Source organism: Pelophylax lessonae (assembly GCF_965119305.1).
Source record: "Pelophylax lessonae genome assembly, chromosome: 5".
Lineage (NCBI taxonomy): Eukaryota > Metazoa > Chordata > Amphibia > Anura > Ranidae > Pelophylax > Pelophylax lessonae.
The window spans coordinates 393848987-393866639 of NC_138772.1; the positions used below are offsets into that span (position 1 = coordinate 393848987).

At 43.3% G+C, this 17653-nt stretch overlaps 2 protein-coding genes across 2 annotated transcripts in view; one reads left to right on the forward strand and one right to left on the reverse strand.

Moving 5' to 3' along the window:
- The window catches only part of SMCHD1 (structural maintenance of chromosomes flexible hinge domain containing 1), a 1054086-nt gene that overhangs the window by 1000778 nt on the left and 35655 nt on the right, over nucleotides 1-17653 (reverse strand). The window lies entirely within an intron of this gene.
- METTL4 (methyltransferase 4, N6-adenosine) overlaps nucleotides 1-17653 on the forward strand; it is a 276066-nt gene that overhangs the window by 193977 nt on the left and 64436 nt on the right. The window lies entirely within an intron of this gene.

The following is a 17653-nucleotide window of genomic DNA, read 5'->3' on the forward strand; positions in this document are numbered from 1 at the left end:
GTGAGCTCTGCGCAGACATCTACTGTGGTGAAGGTGCTCAATGGCAGGTAGTTGAGTGCCAGTGATGCGTTGAGCGGTTTTGACCACCCTTTGCAATGCTTTACGTTCACACACAGTGGAGCTTCCGTACCATACAGTGATGGAGTAGGTCAGGATGCTCTCAATGATGCAACGGTAGAAGCTCGTTAAAATCCCCGGGGACAGATGAGATTTCTTGAGACATCTCAAGAAGTACAGGCGTTGTTGTGCTTTTTTTACCAGAGCTGACGTGTTCTGCTGCCAGGACAGATCCTCAGAGATGTGAACTCCCAGGAACTTAAAGCTGGAGACTCGCTCTACCTCGGTTCCATTGATGTTGACTGGTAGATGTCTCCCGCTGTTGAATTTCCGGAAGTCCACAATAAGCTCTTTGGTCTTTGTGGCGTTGAGAGTCAGGTTATTGGTGGCACACCATACTGCCAGATTACGAATCTCTTCCCTGTAGGCCGATTCGTCATTGTTTTCGATCTGGCCGACCACGGTGGTGTCATCTGCATACTTGATAAAGATGTTGGATTTATACAGAGGAGCACAATCGTGGGTGAACAGGGAGTAGAGCAGTGGACTCAGAACACAGCCCTGTGGTATGCCAGTGTTCAGAATGAGGGTTGAGGATACCTGGTTTCCCAACCTAACAGATTGAGGTCTGTTGGTGAGAAAGTCCAGAATCCATCTGCAAATAGGGGTGCAGATACCCAGTTCACTGAGCTTAGTGATCAATACAGTGGGGAGGACTGTATTGAATGCAGAGCTAAAGTCAATGAACAGCATTCTGACGTATGTGTTACCCTTATCCAGGTGGGTGAGAGCAGAATGAAGAGCTGTAGAAACGGCATCCTCAGTTGACCTGTTCGGGCGATAGGCATACTGGTGTGGGTCCAGTGTAGGTGGTAGACCCGCAGTCAGGTGATTCAGGACCAGCTTCTCAAAGCATTTCATAGCAATGGGGGTGAGTGCAACTGGGCGAAAGTCATTCAGGTATTCAGCAGCTGAGTGCTTGGGCACTGGTATGATAGTAGTGGTCTTCAGGCATGTTGGTACTGTGGCTTGGGCCAGTGACAGGTTGAAAATGTCAGTAAAAACCTGTGCCAGTTGTCCAGCGCATGCTCTGAGAACACGTCCCGGTATGCCATCCGGGCCAGCTGCCTTACGTGCATCCACTCTGCTAAACACTGAATAGACGTCCGTTGTTGAGAGTGAAAGTGAGCTGTAAACAGTAGCAGAGTCCGTGGTTGGTGTAAAATGTCCTGTGCATTGGTCAAAACGAGCAAAAAAGTGATTAAGTTCGTTCGGTTGGAAGGCACTGCTGATTGGTTGAGCTGTAGGTTTGTAGTCTGTGATTGACTGGATGCCTTTCCACATGCGTCTGGGGTCAGAGTTGTGGAAGTGCTCTTCTATGTGTAGTTTGAATGTGAGCTTTGCTCTCCTGATGCCCCTTTTCAGGTTGGACCTGGCTCTGTTATAGTCCTCTGCACTGCCAGATTTAAAGGCAGCATTTCTTGCTTTCAACAGGAGACGGACTTCAGAGTTCATCCATGGCTTCTGGTTGGGAAACCATTTCACGTGTTTGACGGTAGTGACATTGTCAATACACATGCTAATATGGTCCAAAACAGATGATGTGTAAGTGTCCATGTCTGTGTGAGAGTCCAGTGTGGCCTGTGAGGCAAACATGTTCCAGTCAGTATCCTGAAACTGTTGTTGTAGAGAAGAAATGGCCCCCTCTGGCCATACCTTTACTGTCCGCAGAGCTGGTTTCACACGTTTGATCAATGGTGTGTATTTGGGTAGCATGAACAAAGAGAGATGATCAGACTTACCCAAGTGGGGGAGGGTAATGGCTGTGTATGCCCCAGGTATGTTTGTGTACACCTGGTCCAGTGTTTTGTCCCCTCTGGTAGAGCAGGAGACATTGCGGTGAAATTTTGGTAGAACAGATTTCAGGTTGGAGTGGTTGAAATCTCCAGCAACAATGATAGCTCCTTCGGGATGTGCAGACTGCTGTTTGCTGATAGCTGCATGCAGTTCCTCCATAGCTAGTTTAGAATTAGCATCCGGTGGAATGTACACTGCAGTCACAACAATGGCTGAGAATTCTCTTGGTAAGTAAAAGGGTCTGCACTTAATCATCAAATACTCTAAATGGACAGAGCAATGACTCTCAGTAACAGTAGAGTCCGTGCACCATGAGTTGTTAATATAAACGCACAGACCTCCACCTCTGCACTTACCAGAGTCCTCTGCCGTCCTGTCCGCCCGATAAACACTGTGACCCCCGAGCTCAATGGCGCTGCTGGGAATGTTGTTGTTGAGCCATGTTTCAGTAAAAATCATGACATTACAGTCCTTAATCCGTTTGTGTGATGATATTCGGAGCAGCAACTCCTCCATTTTATTAACAAGAGACCGTACATTGGCAAGGAAGACGCTAGGAATCGATGGTTGATGCGGGTTTAGCTTTAGCTTAGCCCTGATGCCGCCTCGCTTCCCCCTCCTTTGTTTTCGGTCTCGCCGCCGGCGCTGAAATCTCGCTGTCAGCCAAGCTAGATCAGCGGTCCGCGGTGTTCGGGCGATTTCCCGAGGGAGATCAAAGTCCATTGAAAGTCCGTATCTGTGAATATTGCCGATATCTAGTAATGCTTGTCGGCTGTATAAGATGTGTGCAAGCCTGTTCTGCGTGAATAAACTTGCTGTTGATGGAGAGACTGCTACTAAATCTACTCTTGTATACTAAAGACTGTTGCTATCTATGCATTACTATTTCTATCATCTGCACTGTTACATAGATTGCTAGCTCTTGAGTCTACTACCATCTATATCCTTGCACTGAGTTAGCAATTCCTGTACACTTCATCTGCTGTCCCCTACCACCTGTTAATTGTACATGATTGCTAACCTATCTGCATACTATCTATCACCATCTGCTAACACTCCTGAACATTACTATTGAGTGCCTATCATTGCTATCACTACTCACGCCTGTCCTTTCAGCACATCACCTCTATACTATCGTATACAACCTATCACTCCAGGAACATCTTATCTGAGTGCCTGTATATTTGCATGCTGAGGCAGGCTGGGCCACAATGATGAGTCTGGAGAGTTGGATATGGTGATTCAACACATCTCTGCACGACTACTGAGTGGAAATTCTGCAGCTGCAAATCCAGTTCACTAGACAAATGCCGGAGCGTTACAGATTGCATGAACCTGGAAAAAAAAAATGGATTCAGCAGAATTAGCCACTCATGTGTTACAACTAACACAAAAGGTAGATGCACTAATCCTTTCCCTTACCAAAGTGAAAAATGAAAATCAGACTTTGAGACAGCAGGTAGCCCGTATTTCACAGCTCACTGCTGCTCAACCTCGTGAGCCCAAAATATACCCTCCTCTAGTGTTTACAGGTGATCGAAAAAAATTAAGTGAATTTAAAAACGCATGTCAATTGCTTTTTAATCTAAAACCTCGTACTTACACTACAGACCAAATTAAAGTCTGCACCACTATCTCATATTTGTCGGGTGATCCACGGGCTTGGGCAGACTCTCTCTTTGAGAAAAATGACCCTCTTCTTAACTCCTATCCTTTATTTTTAGCAGAACTCGCTAGCCTATATGAAGACCCAAATAGGCAGAGTACTGCTGACAGCCAATTGAGGGCTTTAAAACAAGGAAGGAGACCTGTTGAAGACTTCGTAGCAGAGTTCAAAAGATGGACCCTTGATTCAGGGTGGAATGATGCATCTTTGCGAACCCAGTTCAGACTCGGGTTATCAGAAGCCGTTAAAGACGAGCTCGCCCGAGCGGATTTACCTGGCACTTTGGATGCCTTAATACAACTCAGCATCAATATTGACAGGCGACTGCGAGAAAGAAAGGCTGAGAAAATGGGAGTACCATTATCCAATCCTTCTCGGGTTTCGCCCGTTGACCCTACTCCTATGGAGGTAGGAACCATACGCCCACCATTATCGTCTACTGAACGAGCCAGGAGAAGATCTGAAAATCTCTGCATGTACTGCGCCTCCCCGGATCATTTGATAAGCGTCTATCCCCTTGTCCGCAAAAAAGAGGGTGAGTGTTCACATGTCTTGCTGGGGGGATTAACGACTTATTTTTCTAATCCCTATCTTTTTATTCATTTGACCTTACAGTGGGACCATAATAGGATCACCACCAAGGCTATCATCGATACAGGATCTTGTGGGAACTACATTGACACTAGTTTTGTTGCTTTAAATAAAATACCTATTATTTCAAAATCTAAACCTGTCTCTGTTAGTTTTATTAACGGTACTCCGTTATCTTCTGGTCCAATTACCAATCAGACACAAGCACTCCTTGCTACTGCTAACGAGTCTCATGCTGAGACCACCACTTTTGATGTATTACCTTCACCCCATTTTCCCATTATTTTGGGACTTCCCTGGTTACACATACATCAACCAATCATTGATTGGAAAACACGGACTTTAACCTTCCCCTCTCACTACTGCGAGACCACGTGTAACCTTCAATCATATAAAAAAATCCTGTCCATGGTGTCAGATGAAATTTCACCACCACCATGTTATCAGGATCTATCAGAAGTCTTCCTTGAGAAAAATGCTCAAGTATTGCCTCCCCATAGGGACTACGATTGTTCTATTGATCTACTCCCTAATAGTAAACTACCTTTCGGTCATGTTTACCCTCTTTCTCAGGATGAACTTTCTCATCTCAAGGAATACTTGGATGAGAATTTAGCGAAAGGGTTTATTAGACCCTCTACGTCTTCCACAGCTGCAGGACTTTTCTTTGTCCGCAATAAGGATTTAAGTATCAGGCCTATTATTGACTATAGGCAATTAAATACCATTACGATAAAGGATCGCTATCCTTTACCTCTCATTCCCGAACTCATTGAACAAGTGCGCGGAGCTACCTACTTTTCAAAATTGGACCTAAAAGGGGCATACAACCTTGTCCGAATCCGTAATGGGGATGAGTGGAAGACGGTATTCAGAACCAGATACGGATTATTTGAATATCTAGTGATGCCTTTTGGGTTGTGTAATGCTCCCGCAGCATTTCAACGATTCATAAATGACATCTTCAGAGACTTACTTGATGTTTGTGTTGTGGTATATCTGGATGATATACTCATTTATTCTCAGTCCTTGTCCGAACATGTAAGACATGTAAGACTTGTGCTATCCAGATTACTCGCACACAACTTATACGTAAAATTAAAAAAATGCCTATTTCATAAGGAAGAAGTACTATTCCTAGGATGCATCATATCTAAGAACGGTATCAAGATGGATATGAGCAAGATATCATGTATACTGGATTGGCCTGTACCAACAACTCGTAAGGCATTACAACGATTCCTTGGATTTTCAAACTTCTATAGGAAGTTCATCAAGAACTTCTCTTCTATTGTGAGACCACTCACACAACTTACAAGTGTAAAGAAACCATTCAAATGGTCTGAAGAAGCAAAAAAAGCTTTCCGCTTGTTAAAATCAAGTTTCACTTCTGCTCCCATACTACGCCATCCAGACCCATCCCTTCAATACATCCTGGAGGTAGATGCGTCAAATATGGTTGTAGGAGCAGTTCTTTCCCAACGACCAACGAATACTTCACCACTCCACCCAGTTGCTTTTTTCTCTAAATCACTAAGTAGCCCAGAGGTGAATTACCCAGTGGGTGAAAAAGAGTTGCTTGCCATAAAATTGGCACTAGAAAATTGGCGACATTTACTTGAAGGTACTCGATTGCCAATACTCATATATACAGATCATAAGAATCTCCAATACCTTCAGACCAACAAGACCCTTTCCCACCGGCAGGTACGTTGGTCATTATTCTTCCTAAGATTCAACTTCCTAGTGACCTACACGCCTGCAGACAAAAACAAAAAAGCGCATGCGCTATCACGGCTAACCGAAGATAACTGCGCCGAAATCCCTTCACTTCCTAGAATACCCCATGACCGTATTATTGGTGTTGTTCGTTCCTTGAAGGAAGAGATTCTGCACAGTATAGGATTCACCACAACTAAGTGCTGATGCAGAAGGCTTCCTCTACTTTAACGACAAACTCTACATACCTCCTGGTATGCGTACCAAGATCTTGGAATTATCACATGACGTACCTATGGCAGGACATATGGGTATGACTAAGACATTCAATTTGCTCACCAGGCAATTTTGGTGGCCTGATATGAAGACGTCTGTACAAAAATTTGTTTCCTCATGTGACATCTGTGCAAGGTCCAAAATTGACACTACAAAACCATCTGGTCTACTTTGCAGTCTACCAATACCCAAAGTTCCATGGGAAGTTGTGTCCTTAGACTTTATAGTAGAATTACCACCTTCCAAAGGATTTACTACCATTCTAGTGTCAGTGGACCATCTGACAAAGATGGCACATTTCATTTCTATTCGCAGACTACCTTCATCTAAGGAAACAGCGGAATTACTAGTGAAACATGTGTTCAAGCTACATGGAATTCCAAAGACTTTTATCTGACCGAGGTTCACAGTTCATCTCCAAGTTTTGGCAAGCTCTATGTCATATACTACGAATTGAGCGAAAACTTACTTCTCCCTACCACCCTCAGACCAATGGACAAACTGAAAGAGTCAACCAGTGCATTGAACAATATTTGCGTTGCTACACCTCATACCTACAGGATGATTGGGTGGACCTCCTCCCTCTGGCAGAATTTGCTTACAATAACGCAACCCACAGTACTACTAAGCAAAGTCCATTCTACCTAAACTATAGGTTTCATCCCACACTTCTTCCACCACGCATCCTGCCATCAAGTAACCCAGTAGCCTCTGACTATCTTACCCAAATAAAAGACTCTCTGGGTTTACTTAACACCACCATCTCACATGCCCATAGCCAACAAAAAAGGTACTACGACCTCCGTAGAAGACCTTCTCCTCAATATGCTATTGGGGATCTCGTTTGGCTATCTACGAAAAACTTAAGGTTAAAGATCCCCAGTAAAAAGCTTGGGCCTTTGTTTCTGGGACCTTTCCCAATTGAGAAGCTCATTGGGAGAGCTGCAGTTCAACTCACCTTACCGGCAGATCTTAAAATACACCCCATCTTTCACGTGTCGCTACTGAAACCACATGTTCCCAACCAAGGAATAAGACCTAGCATCTCGCCTCCACCTCCAGTACAAGTTGAGGGCGGAGAAGAATTTGAGATTAAGGAGATTTTGGATTCTCGTATCCACAGAGGGAAACTCCAATATCTCATAAGATGGAAAAACTATGGACCCCAAGACGACACCTGGTTGGATACTTCTGACGTTCACGCTCCCAGGCTTATACGTAGGTTCCACTCCAAATACCCGGAGAGACCAGTGCTATAGGCCTTCCGGAGCCGGCCTTAAGGGGGGGGGTACTGTAAGATTCTGGTACCTTCGGTACCCTTCCAGCCCAATTCTTCCGCATATAGCTACCTGTCCCTTTAAATCTTGTAACGTCATCACTAGGCGCCGCTCCTAGCGGCTATTTCAATCGCCGGTTTTCACTCACAAGGTGTTCTTGCAAACCGCTTGTTACACAGCCTTGTCTGACGCTGCCAAAGCCTCCAGCTATTTCCTGTATCTCACTACGGATCATGTATCTCGCTACCCGATCTTTCTCCTTATTACCGGACCCCTCATCTCTCTAAAACCAACTAGTGATAAGTACCCCGCAGGGGATTCCTTCCTATCAATTTACACTATCTACTCTTGTATACTAAAGACTGTTGCTATCTATGCATTACTATTTCTATCATCTGCACTGTTACATAGATTGCTAGCTCTTGAGTCTACTACCATCTATATCCTTGCACTGAGTTAGCAATTCCTGTACACTTCATCTGCTGTCCCCTACCACCTGTTAATTGTACATGATTGCTAACCTATCTGCATACTATCTATCACCATCTGCTAACACTCCTGAACATTACTATTGAGTGCCTATCATTGCTATCACTACTCACGCCTGTCCTTTCAGCACATCACCTCTATACTATCGTATACAACCTATCACTCCAGGAACATCTTATCTGAGTGCCTGTATATTTGCATGCTGAGGCAGGCTGGGCCACAATGATGAGTCTGGAGAGTTGGATATGGTGATTCAACACATCTCTGCACGACTACTGAGTGGAAATTCTGCAGCTGCAAATCCAGTTTACTAGACAAACGCCGGAGCGTTACACTCCCACAACAGCTCAATAGGGTGGAGATCTGGTGCTTGCGCTGGCCACTCCATTACAGACAGAATGCCATTACAGACAGAATACCAGCTGACTGCTTCTTCCCTAAATAGTTATTGCATAGTTTGGAGGTGTGCTTTAGGTCATTGTCCTATTGTAGGAGGAAATTGGCTCCAATCAAGCGCTGTCCACAGGGTAATGGATGGCATTGCAAAATGGAGTGATAGCCTTCCTTATTCAAAATCCCTTTTACCTTGTACAAATCTCCCACTTTACCAGCACCAAAGCGGCCCCATACCATCACATTACCTTCACCATGCTTGACAGATGGTGTCAGGCACTCCTCCGGTATCTGTTCACTTGTTCTGCATCTCACAAATGTTCTTCTGTTTGATCCAAACACCTCAAACTAAGATTCGTCTGTCCATAACACTTTTTTGCAATCTTCCTCTGTCCAATGTCTGTGTTCTTTTGCCCATCCTAAGCTTTTCCTTTTATTGGCCACTTTCAGATATGGCTTTTTCTTTACCACTCTGCCTAGAAGGCCAGAATCCCAGAGTCGTCTGTGGACGTTGAGACTGGCGTTTTGCGGGTACCATTTAATAAAGCTGCCAGTTGAGGACCTGTGAGGCATCTATTTCTCACACTAGAGACTCTAATCTACTTGTCCTCTTGCTTAGTTGTGCACCGGGGCCTCCCACTTCTCTTTCTATTCTGGTTAGAGCCCGTTTGTGCTGTTCTCTGAAGGGAGTAGTAACAAACCATTGTAGGAATTTTTCAGTGTCTTGGCAATTTCTCGCATAGAATAGCCTTCATTTCTCAGAACAAGAATAGACTGTCGAGTTTCGGAAGAAATTTCTTTTTTTATGGCCATTTGAGAGTATAATCAAACCAACAAACGCTGATGCTCCAGATACTCTTTTTGTAGCTTCTCTAATCAGCACAACAGTTTTCAGCTGTGCTAATATAATTGTACAAGGGTTTTGTAATCATCAATTAGCCTTTTAACATGATTAGCACAGGAGTGATGGTTGCTGGAAATGGGCCTCTGTACACCTATGTAAATATTCCATTAAAAATCAGCCTTTTCCAGCTAGAATAGTCATTTACCAAATTAACAATATCTAGACTGTATTTCTGATTAATGTAATGTTATCTTCATTGAAAAAAAAAAAAGTGATTTTCTTTAAAAAATAAGGAGATCTCTAAGTGACCCAAAACTTTTGAATGGTAGTGTAGCTGTGCTACATGTTTTTGGGTAAAAAAAAAAAAAAATCACAATAAGCGCATATTGATTGGTTTACGTGAACGTTATAGCATCTTTAGACAACTTTTTTTTATATACTAGTAATGGAGGCGATCAGCAACTTATAGTGGGACTGTGATATTGTGGCGGTCTATCAGCTACTGACACTTTTGACATTTTGCGGGAGCCAGTGACACTTAATACAGTGATCAGAGCTGAAAATATGCACGGTCACTGTACTAATAAAACTGTCTGGAAAGGAGTTAAACATTAAGGGCGATCAAAGAGTTAACTGTGTGCCTAGCCAGTGTTTTTGTGTGGTGCTTTCACTAGGGGAAGAGATCAATTCTAGTCTCTGCTTTGCAGAAACACGGGATCATCCCTTCCCCCCTGTCTGAACTGAGATAAGCCTTGTGTACTTTGGCATATCTCAGTTCTCCATATTTTACTAACAATTGGCAGGTGCCAGAAGACAGATTCCCCAGGACCCACAGATCAGCTTCTGCTGTGAATTATGACAGCAGAAGCGGCCCATGAGCGGCATGCCCATGCCCCCTGTAGACGGAAATGCAAAATTACGTACATATTTATGATTCTGCCCACAGCTGCAGCCCTGTAGCCGGAAAAGTGCTATAGGGCGGTCAGCAAGTGGTTAATAAATATCTATTTACTATGATCACCAGGACCATCTATTGGCCAAATGCAGTATTTTCCTGATTTGCTCTATAAAGAAAACTGGACCTGGAGCGAAGAAAACTGGATACCATTTGTTTTTGCCAAAAATATACATGCAGTTTTACAAGACAAATAGCTCTATTCATTTTTTTTATAAATGCACCCCATATTGTATGTAGTTTGGATGCTTAAAATGTAAGCAGTGTACTGACAAGTCACACGTTTTCTGCTAGAAGATCTCTCTGACCCCTAACAGTAAAAACAGCTAAAGTCTTTTTTAATACGAGGCATACAGAGCAAAAAACTACTACTATAACTACAAACATGGGTTAAAGGTTTGTACCTTTAGGTGATTGGATACTGGCAAAGCTTTTGAGGAAGCTCACCCTGGATGCCTCCCCTAAAACCCTACTCCACTTTATGAGTCCTTAGTTTTCTGGTAGTGTCTGAAGATGGACTTTTTCTGCTTTGAGAAAATCACCCTTAGCTTAACTGTTTATTATTTTTTCTTTATTTCCTTATCTTCCAATTCTTTAATTAGGCCCTCATTATCTTGTAACACAAACATAGAAGCAATATATCTGGATCAGTGCAACCTCAGTAAAACCTTGGGAACCATACCTGGTAATGTTGCTTCGGGCACTCCATGGGCACTAACCCTGGCACTTGGTGCAATGTTTTAAGGTAGCAGCAGGGTGCTATACAGAACCAGGGCTGTGGTGCATCGCTATGGAACCCTTGGGGGTATGCCCACTGTAACAGGTGAATCCTGTACTTTATATGCATTCCAGGATCATGGAAACGTAAGTCATCCTGTGACTACCATTACTGTAAAAATAGGGCCAGAGATATACCTGGAATGTATTTACAGGACCTCGCAGTGTGAACTTTTCAAACTTGGCACTAAAATTCAACCATTGGCCTCACACTGGACTGTCATGTCTGCCTAGAGCCCTATAAGGTATTCAGGCACTTTCTCCCACCCTTTTTCCAGAAGGATTCTCTCTGTGACAACAGGGAAATACCCTCACTTGTAGCTATAGTGGAGACCAGGTGAAAGGGAGTCAATGCAGAATTGCAGGTAAACATTCGGTCAGCAAAAGGCCCACACATCACTCTACCTTAGAGAGACAATATGTCTCCTGTATCAGAGCAAGAATCGGTTCTCACAACCGATTCTAGCTCAATTTAGGCACACAACAAGCCGCCTATAAAAACGAAGGCAGAATTCTCTGCATCTATGTCACGCTTCCTTTATACAGATTATGGCCTTATTCTAGCCATCTTCATTCAGGGCTCAAAAACACCATGCCTCTTCTCCTACTCCCATTTCACAATGGTTCCCGAAATGCCGATCAAAGATGGACAAAGGCACAAATGGGAATGAAGAGAGAAATTGAGGCAGTATTGAAGGCAGCTGCAGAAGATTTTTCTTCTGCAGATTGCCACTATATTAAAGTATAGGGTGTGCTCCCGCTGTGTTCCTAAATGTGAGTGCCACATCCCGATATGAGAAGCATATTTGGGGGATCCCCTTGGGGTGAGACTTTGAAGGCCACTCAAAAATGTACAAAAAAAGAATATTAGATATAAATGGATTTTATTACAAAAAATAGTAAAAAATAATAAACATACAAGGATATACAGTGGAAACTGATAAAATTTGGCAAAACTGATGTTTATAAAAAGGTGTACAAGTCACTCAACCAACTATTCCGTGCAAGATCCGACGTTTCAAGGTGAGAACCTCTTCTTCAGGGATTTTTTTGTGGGAATAATTTTTCTGTAAGCATTGGAAAAATATATATCAAAGCAAACAGTTGTCGATGCAAAAATACAATGACAAAATATTGATATAAATTAGTTTTAGAGTATAAACAAACACTCATTGTAGTAAGGCATTACAAATATGTATATATATATGTGTATACACTTACATGGTTGAAGGACGCATGAACACCAAAGTGTTTTGCCACAGATTAAAAACATGGAACATTAACGACACCCACAGAGATCATCGTCAGCCTTGTCTGTAAAAGGAAGGTTTGGTGCTTGGAGCAGGTCCAAATAAGGATGTCACTGAGCATGTGATAGCGGAAAATGTGCAGACCAGGGGGGGCCCATAATGCTCCAGCTGGAGTCCAAAATAGCCCAATCAGAGGGGCGGGGGCCAGTCTCAAAAATGCTGTAGATGGCAAAGAAATGCATACAATAAGTAACAAAAATGAAAAAAGCAAAAAACCACTTGTTTTATATACATGTGGTGTATAGATAGTGCGGTGACGCAACAGGACCAAATATATGCATATGTGAAAACACTACACATATCTGAGGCAATAGCCTAATGGGTGTGCATCAAATATATAGGCATGTATACATCTAACCAGGGTCAAGCATGGTTTATACTGCTGTAAAACACTGCTGCAAAAGTAAGGGCAGTGAAGGGGATATATTGGAGCCTCTGCTCTACAAGTATATAAATATGTAATGAATAATCAGTAATGTTGGATATATAAAAAATAAAGGTTATATCTGAAACATGAACTAAGTGTGCATGTCTGCATATAAACAATTTTGTAGTGCAGAGGATTACCATGAGAGTAAACCCCGCTAAAGTAATGGAAACTGACCTTAAGACAGAGAGCTCCAAAGCAGACCTTCCTCCCAGCAGTGGATGTACACAGTGCTCCATGCTGGAAGTGGTGCCCAAATAGGAGCTCTGTCAGGTGAAGGCAATCATCCTGATTGCATCTCCACCCCCTGACAGCCGTGGGCTCCCCGAGCGGCGCTCGCCAGACCCGCCCACAACACCGCCCCGACGCGCACAGGAAGTGCGTCATCGGAGGGGGCGGAGGCGTAGCCGGCGGGCGTCTCTCACCGGCACGGGATATGACATCGCTGCAACGCAAGGATACGTGCAGAGGCGTGTCCCGGAAGTGAGGAAGACATCCGGAGATGTCAGCAGGGAAGGTCCCCACCGCCGGGAATCGCTGGGCCTTATATGGAGGCCCGGACCCCGTGCCGGGTTGGAGCAAGGGGCCCCCAAAGGTGCACAAATCCACATATATGTAAAAAAATTATATAGACATCAATAAGAGAATGCATGCACTACGTGTAATGCATGCATAACCAAACTGACCGTTTGTGGAAACAGAAACAATTAAATATTGTAACCGCAATACCACCAGTCTTAACATTCTTGGGATATGTGTATTATAGTGGTGCCATAGACACTCACTTATAAGTAGCCATGCAGGGGGGCAGCTACTTTGGCAGTCACAGAACATGTATATAGCGTATAACAACAAGGCTGCACAAAGAGACTGAGGGTGGTGTCAATTCCATGTTCTTTTACAGAATAGTTCAAACAGAAAAACACATTTCATTGCGTAGACATCAAAATCAAAAATGTGTGGGTAGTCAAATAGAAATGCAAAGTATCAGGACAGCTTAGTGGAGAAGAAATACTATACACAGAGACACTGGGAGGGAAAGGGTGTCATCTTTCAATGCCTCCAGAGGCAAAACCCTCCAAGAAGGGCCTAAACGACACCATATCGTTGAGGCCTGGGGGCTCCGTTGCCTTTAGGAAATGGATCCATCTCAGCTCCATTTGGAGGAGGCGCTTATTCCAGTCGCCTCCTCTGGGGCTGGGATGGATCCGATCGAGGGCCAAAAACTTGATTTTAGGAAACTTTCCCCCATGTATACTGGATACATGGCGGCCCAAAGGCAAATCGGGGTCGCGCTTACGCATGCTTCTGATATGCTTATACATGCGTTTCCAAAATTCTAACTTAGTCTTACCAACATAAAAGCTTTTACATTCGCAAATCAGAAGATATACGATTCCGATGGTCCTACAGTTTACAAAGTGCTTGGCTTTGAACTTTTGACCATTGGGGAGGATAGGGTTCTGCATAGTATGCATATAGCTGCAATAATGGCATGCACCACATGAAAAAGTACCTTTGTACTTGCATGGATCAAAGGTGGACTGGCTTTTCAGTTCACTACGTACTAGTTTATCCTTCAAAGCTGGTGCCCGTCTGTATGTGATTGACGGTTTGTGAGGTAAATGTGGGCTTAAAGCTGGATCTAAAGCTAAAATATGCCAATATTTTTCAATAATTTTTCTTAAGTCCTGGTGTTGCTGAGAAAAAGTGGTGATAATTCTCAGGGTATTGTCGTTTTTACGAACTCTGGGGATAAGGAGTGAATCTCTGTCACTCAATAATGCTTTTTTATATGCAGATTTTAACAACTTGCGAGAGTATCCTCTCGCAAGCAGTCTATCCCTCAATCCAATGGCAGCTGTTTTGAAAGTGTCTACGTTGGTACAGTTGCGACGCAAACGCAGTACTGGCTCATCGGAATCGAGCGAATGAGCGGTTGGGGATGAAAGCTCGTAGCGTGGAGGATGGTGTTCCCAGCAGTGGGCTTACGAAAGAGCTCACTGCGGAGAACACCATCCCCATCACAAAAGACCTCAACGTCCAAAAAAGTTATCTTGGTGGCATCGGCATGCATTGTGAATTTCAGATTGAATTCATTATGGTTCAATCTCTCCATGCATCTATTCAGCAATTCTCTAGGTCCGTCCCAAATTACAAAAACGTCATCAATGTATCGCATCCATGTGCGGATGCAGTCTGTGTATATCGTCAGATCTTCATCTGCCAAAACTGTTTTCTCCCACTCCCCCAGGTACAGATTGGCGTAGGATGGGGCACAACATGTGCCCATCGCTACGCCCTGCACCTGGAGGAAGTGGGAGCCCTGGTAACGAAAACACATTGTGTGTTAGAATGAATTCCAACATAGACAACATGAACTCCCCATATGCGTCCAGGCCAATGCTGGTGGCGATCGTGTGGCGTACAGCTGCGACCCCCCTGGAGTGGGGGATCGAGCTGTACAAGGCCTCAACATCGATCGCCACCAGAAGACACCCAGGGGGTAGGGTGAGATCACTGATCTTGTGTAAAAAATGTATGGTGTCGCGTATATGGGATGGAAGTTTTACGACAAAAGGTTTCAAAAACTTATCAAGGACTTTGCTTGCGCTGTCCGTAATAGATCCACACCCGGAAATGATGGGTCTCCCTGGGGGGTCCCCAAGGTTCTTGTGGACCTTGGGGAGGGCATAGAAGGTTGGAACCACCGGAAAAACTGGGCGAATGTACTCCCAAGTGTCTTTAGTGATGATGTTGTGCAGATAAGCTGTATCTACCAACTCATAAAAGGCAATATTGTATTTGTTAATGATGTCATTTGTGATGGGTCTATACCATTCACGATTTCGTAAAATTTTTTGACACATATGGATGTACTGGACATCGTCCATTAGGACGATGTTGCCCCCCTTGTCCGATGGCTTGATTATAATTGATTGGTTCTTAGCAAGGGAGTTTACAGCTTGTCGCTGTTGGGGCGTGATGTTAGATGTATATGAAGACTTAATTCTTAACTTATCCACATCATTAGAAACCATTTTTAAGAAGGCGTTTATGTTTGAGTTCTCTATCGGGGGACATTTGTCGGATTTTTTCTTCACAATAGGATGAGGGCATGGAGGTTCATTGGGTGCTTGATCAACACTCGCTAGTAGCGAGGGAAGATCAACGCGATCAATGAGGTCCTCATTCTCTTCTAAAAGCGATATCAAGGTTTCGAGAACGGGATTGTCAGGAGTATTCAGAGGTGTAACCTTGGATTCTTTATTGAATAAAACCTTAAAGTTCAACTTGCGCGCAAATAAATGCAGGTCCTTGACAAAATCGAATTTGTCAAGGCCTGCATTTGGGCAAAAGCTTAATCCCTTCCGAAGGGCCATGGATTCATCTTCCGTTAGAGTGTGACTTGAAATATTGATGATGGTGGACTCTGTGGGAGGTAAAGGGGGAGTGGCTAGACGGGTTGTGTTGGAGTGGGGGGCTGTGGGGATAGCTGGTGGGCTTGTTGGTGAAGAATCTCTAAAAAAGAAGCGTGTTGTAAATCAATAGTGCTAGTGAGGGTGGAAGGAAGTTGAATGGGCGTAGGGTTGGTGACTGATGAAGTCTGATGATGTGGTGATGATTGGGGATTATTCTCGGCTGATTGATTTATAGCAGGTGATTTGAACAAAGGATATATGTTTTTGGAAGTGAGTTTTGTGTTTGGTTTTTTTGAGGAAGATTGGTTCCCATGTAGGTCACCTGGGAAGGGTCTTTTGGGGCGATCATTATTAAATGTTTTTTGATTGGAGTGAGGATGTTGGACGCTCGATGGCATAGGTGGATCAGTTTTTCTATTGATGTTGGGGTTATGTTTACGTGTTGTCCAATCGTAGGCTTTCCCTAGCTTGAATGTGTTTTTGTCACGATTAAACTTTTTTTGTTTTTTGCTCATGATGTTTTTATTGAATAAATCTAAATGTTGTTTTAATTTGGACTCACGATCCTTAAATGTCTTGTGAGTTTTAAAGTTTTGAATTTTTTCACAGAGTCAGGAAATTTCTTTATCCAAGTTTTTTGATCTCAGGGTATACTCTTCAATAAGATGTTTCATTAAAGAAGTCGAACAATCCCGAAGTGACTGTTCCCACTTCAATTTGAAAGATGGACTTACATCGTCCAGTGTGGGGAAAATTTGGACTCTAAGTCCAAAGGGATTGATATTATCTCTGAGGTAATCGCCAAAAGATTTTACATGCCAAAAAAAAGAAGATTTCTTTTCTAATAGTTTTGTTAACTGAAAGAAACATGAAAAAATCTCGATATCTATATATTCCTTTTGATTGTACTCATCTGTATATTGAGACATAAGCGTCTCCCAATCGTCTCCTACAAACTATATTAAAGAAGAGGCTTCACAGAACATGCTTGCTAACATTGAGAAGCTCATTGCCTCTGTTTGCAAAAGTCTTTGCTTTGTTCAGCCTGACTCTCCTCCATCCTGCCAAACCTCTCTGGGTACAGAGAGCTGCAAAATCCAGCAAGACATTCCCTGTTCATAAACATAAATAGAATGTGCAGTCTATGACAAATGGGTCACTTAAGAAAGAATCTTCACTTCTCCCAAAAATTTTGCTGAACTCTGTTATTCTTGTGGTTCATCCTGCTGTCTCTGTTCTAAACAAACATCCTACTGTTCCTATTGAAGATGTCCCTTATAAAGAATCTGCATATAGAAAATATGAGCCCTGCAACCTTCTCTTGCTGTTGTTTCAGTATGTCAAACTGTAGCTACCTGGATTAGGGCAATGTAGGACTAATGCAATCCTGGATTATGCTGTTACAGCAATTATCTTCTGCTCTGCTTTTCTGCGTGGATGCCTTAGAACATGTCATAATACAAATTTCCAGAATGACACTAATCTCCATTTATATAAACAGATTATTATGGCTAAAAACTTGGATAGTTGAAGATGCCTGCAAAAGGCAGCCCACGTGTATTCCTTTCCAAGGAAGACATTGTTTGGTGAGAG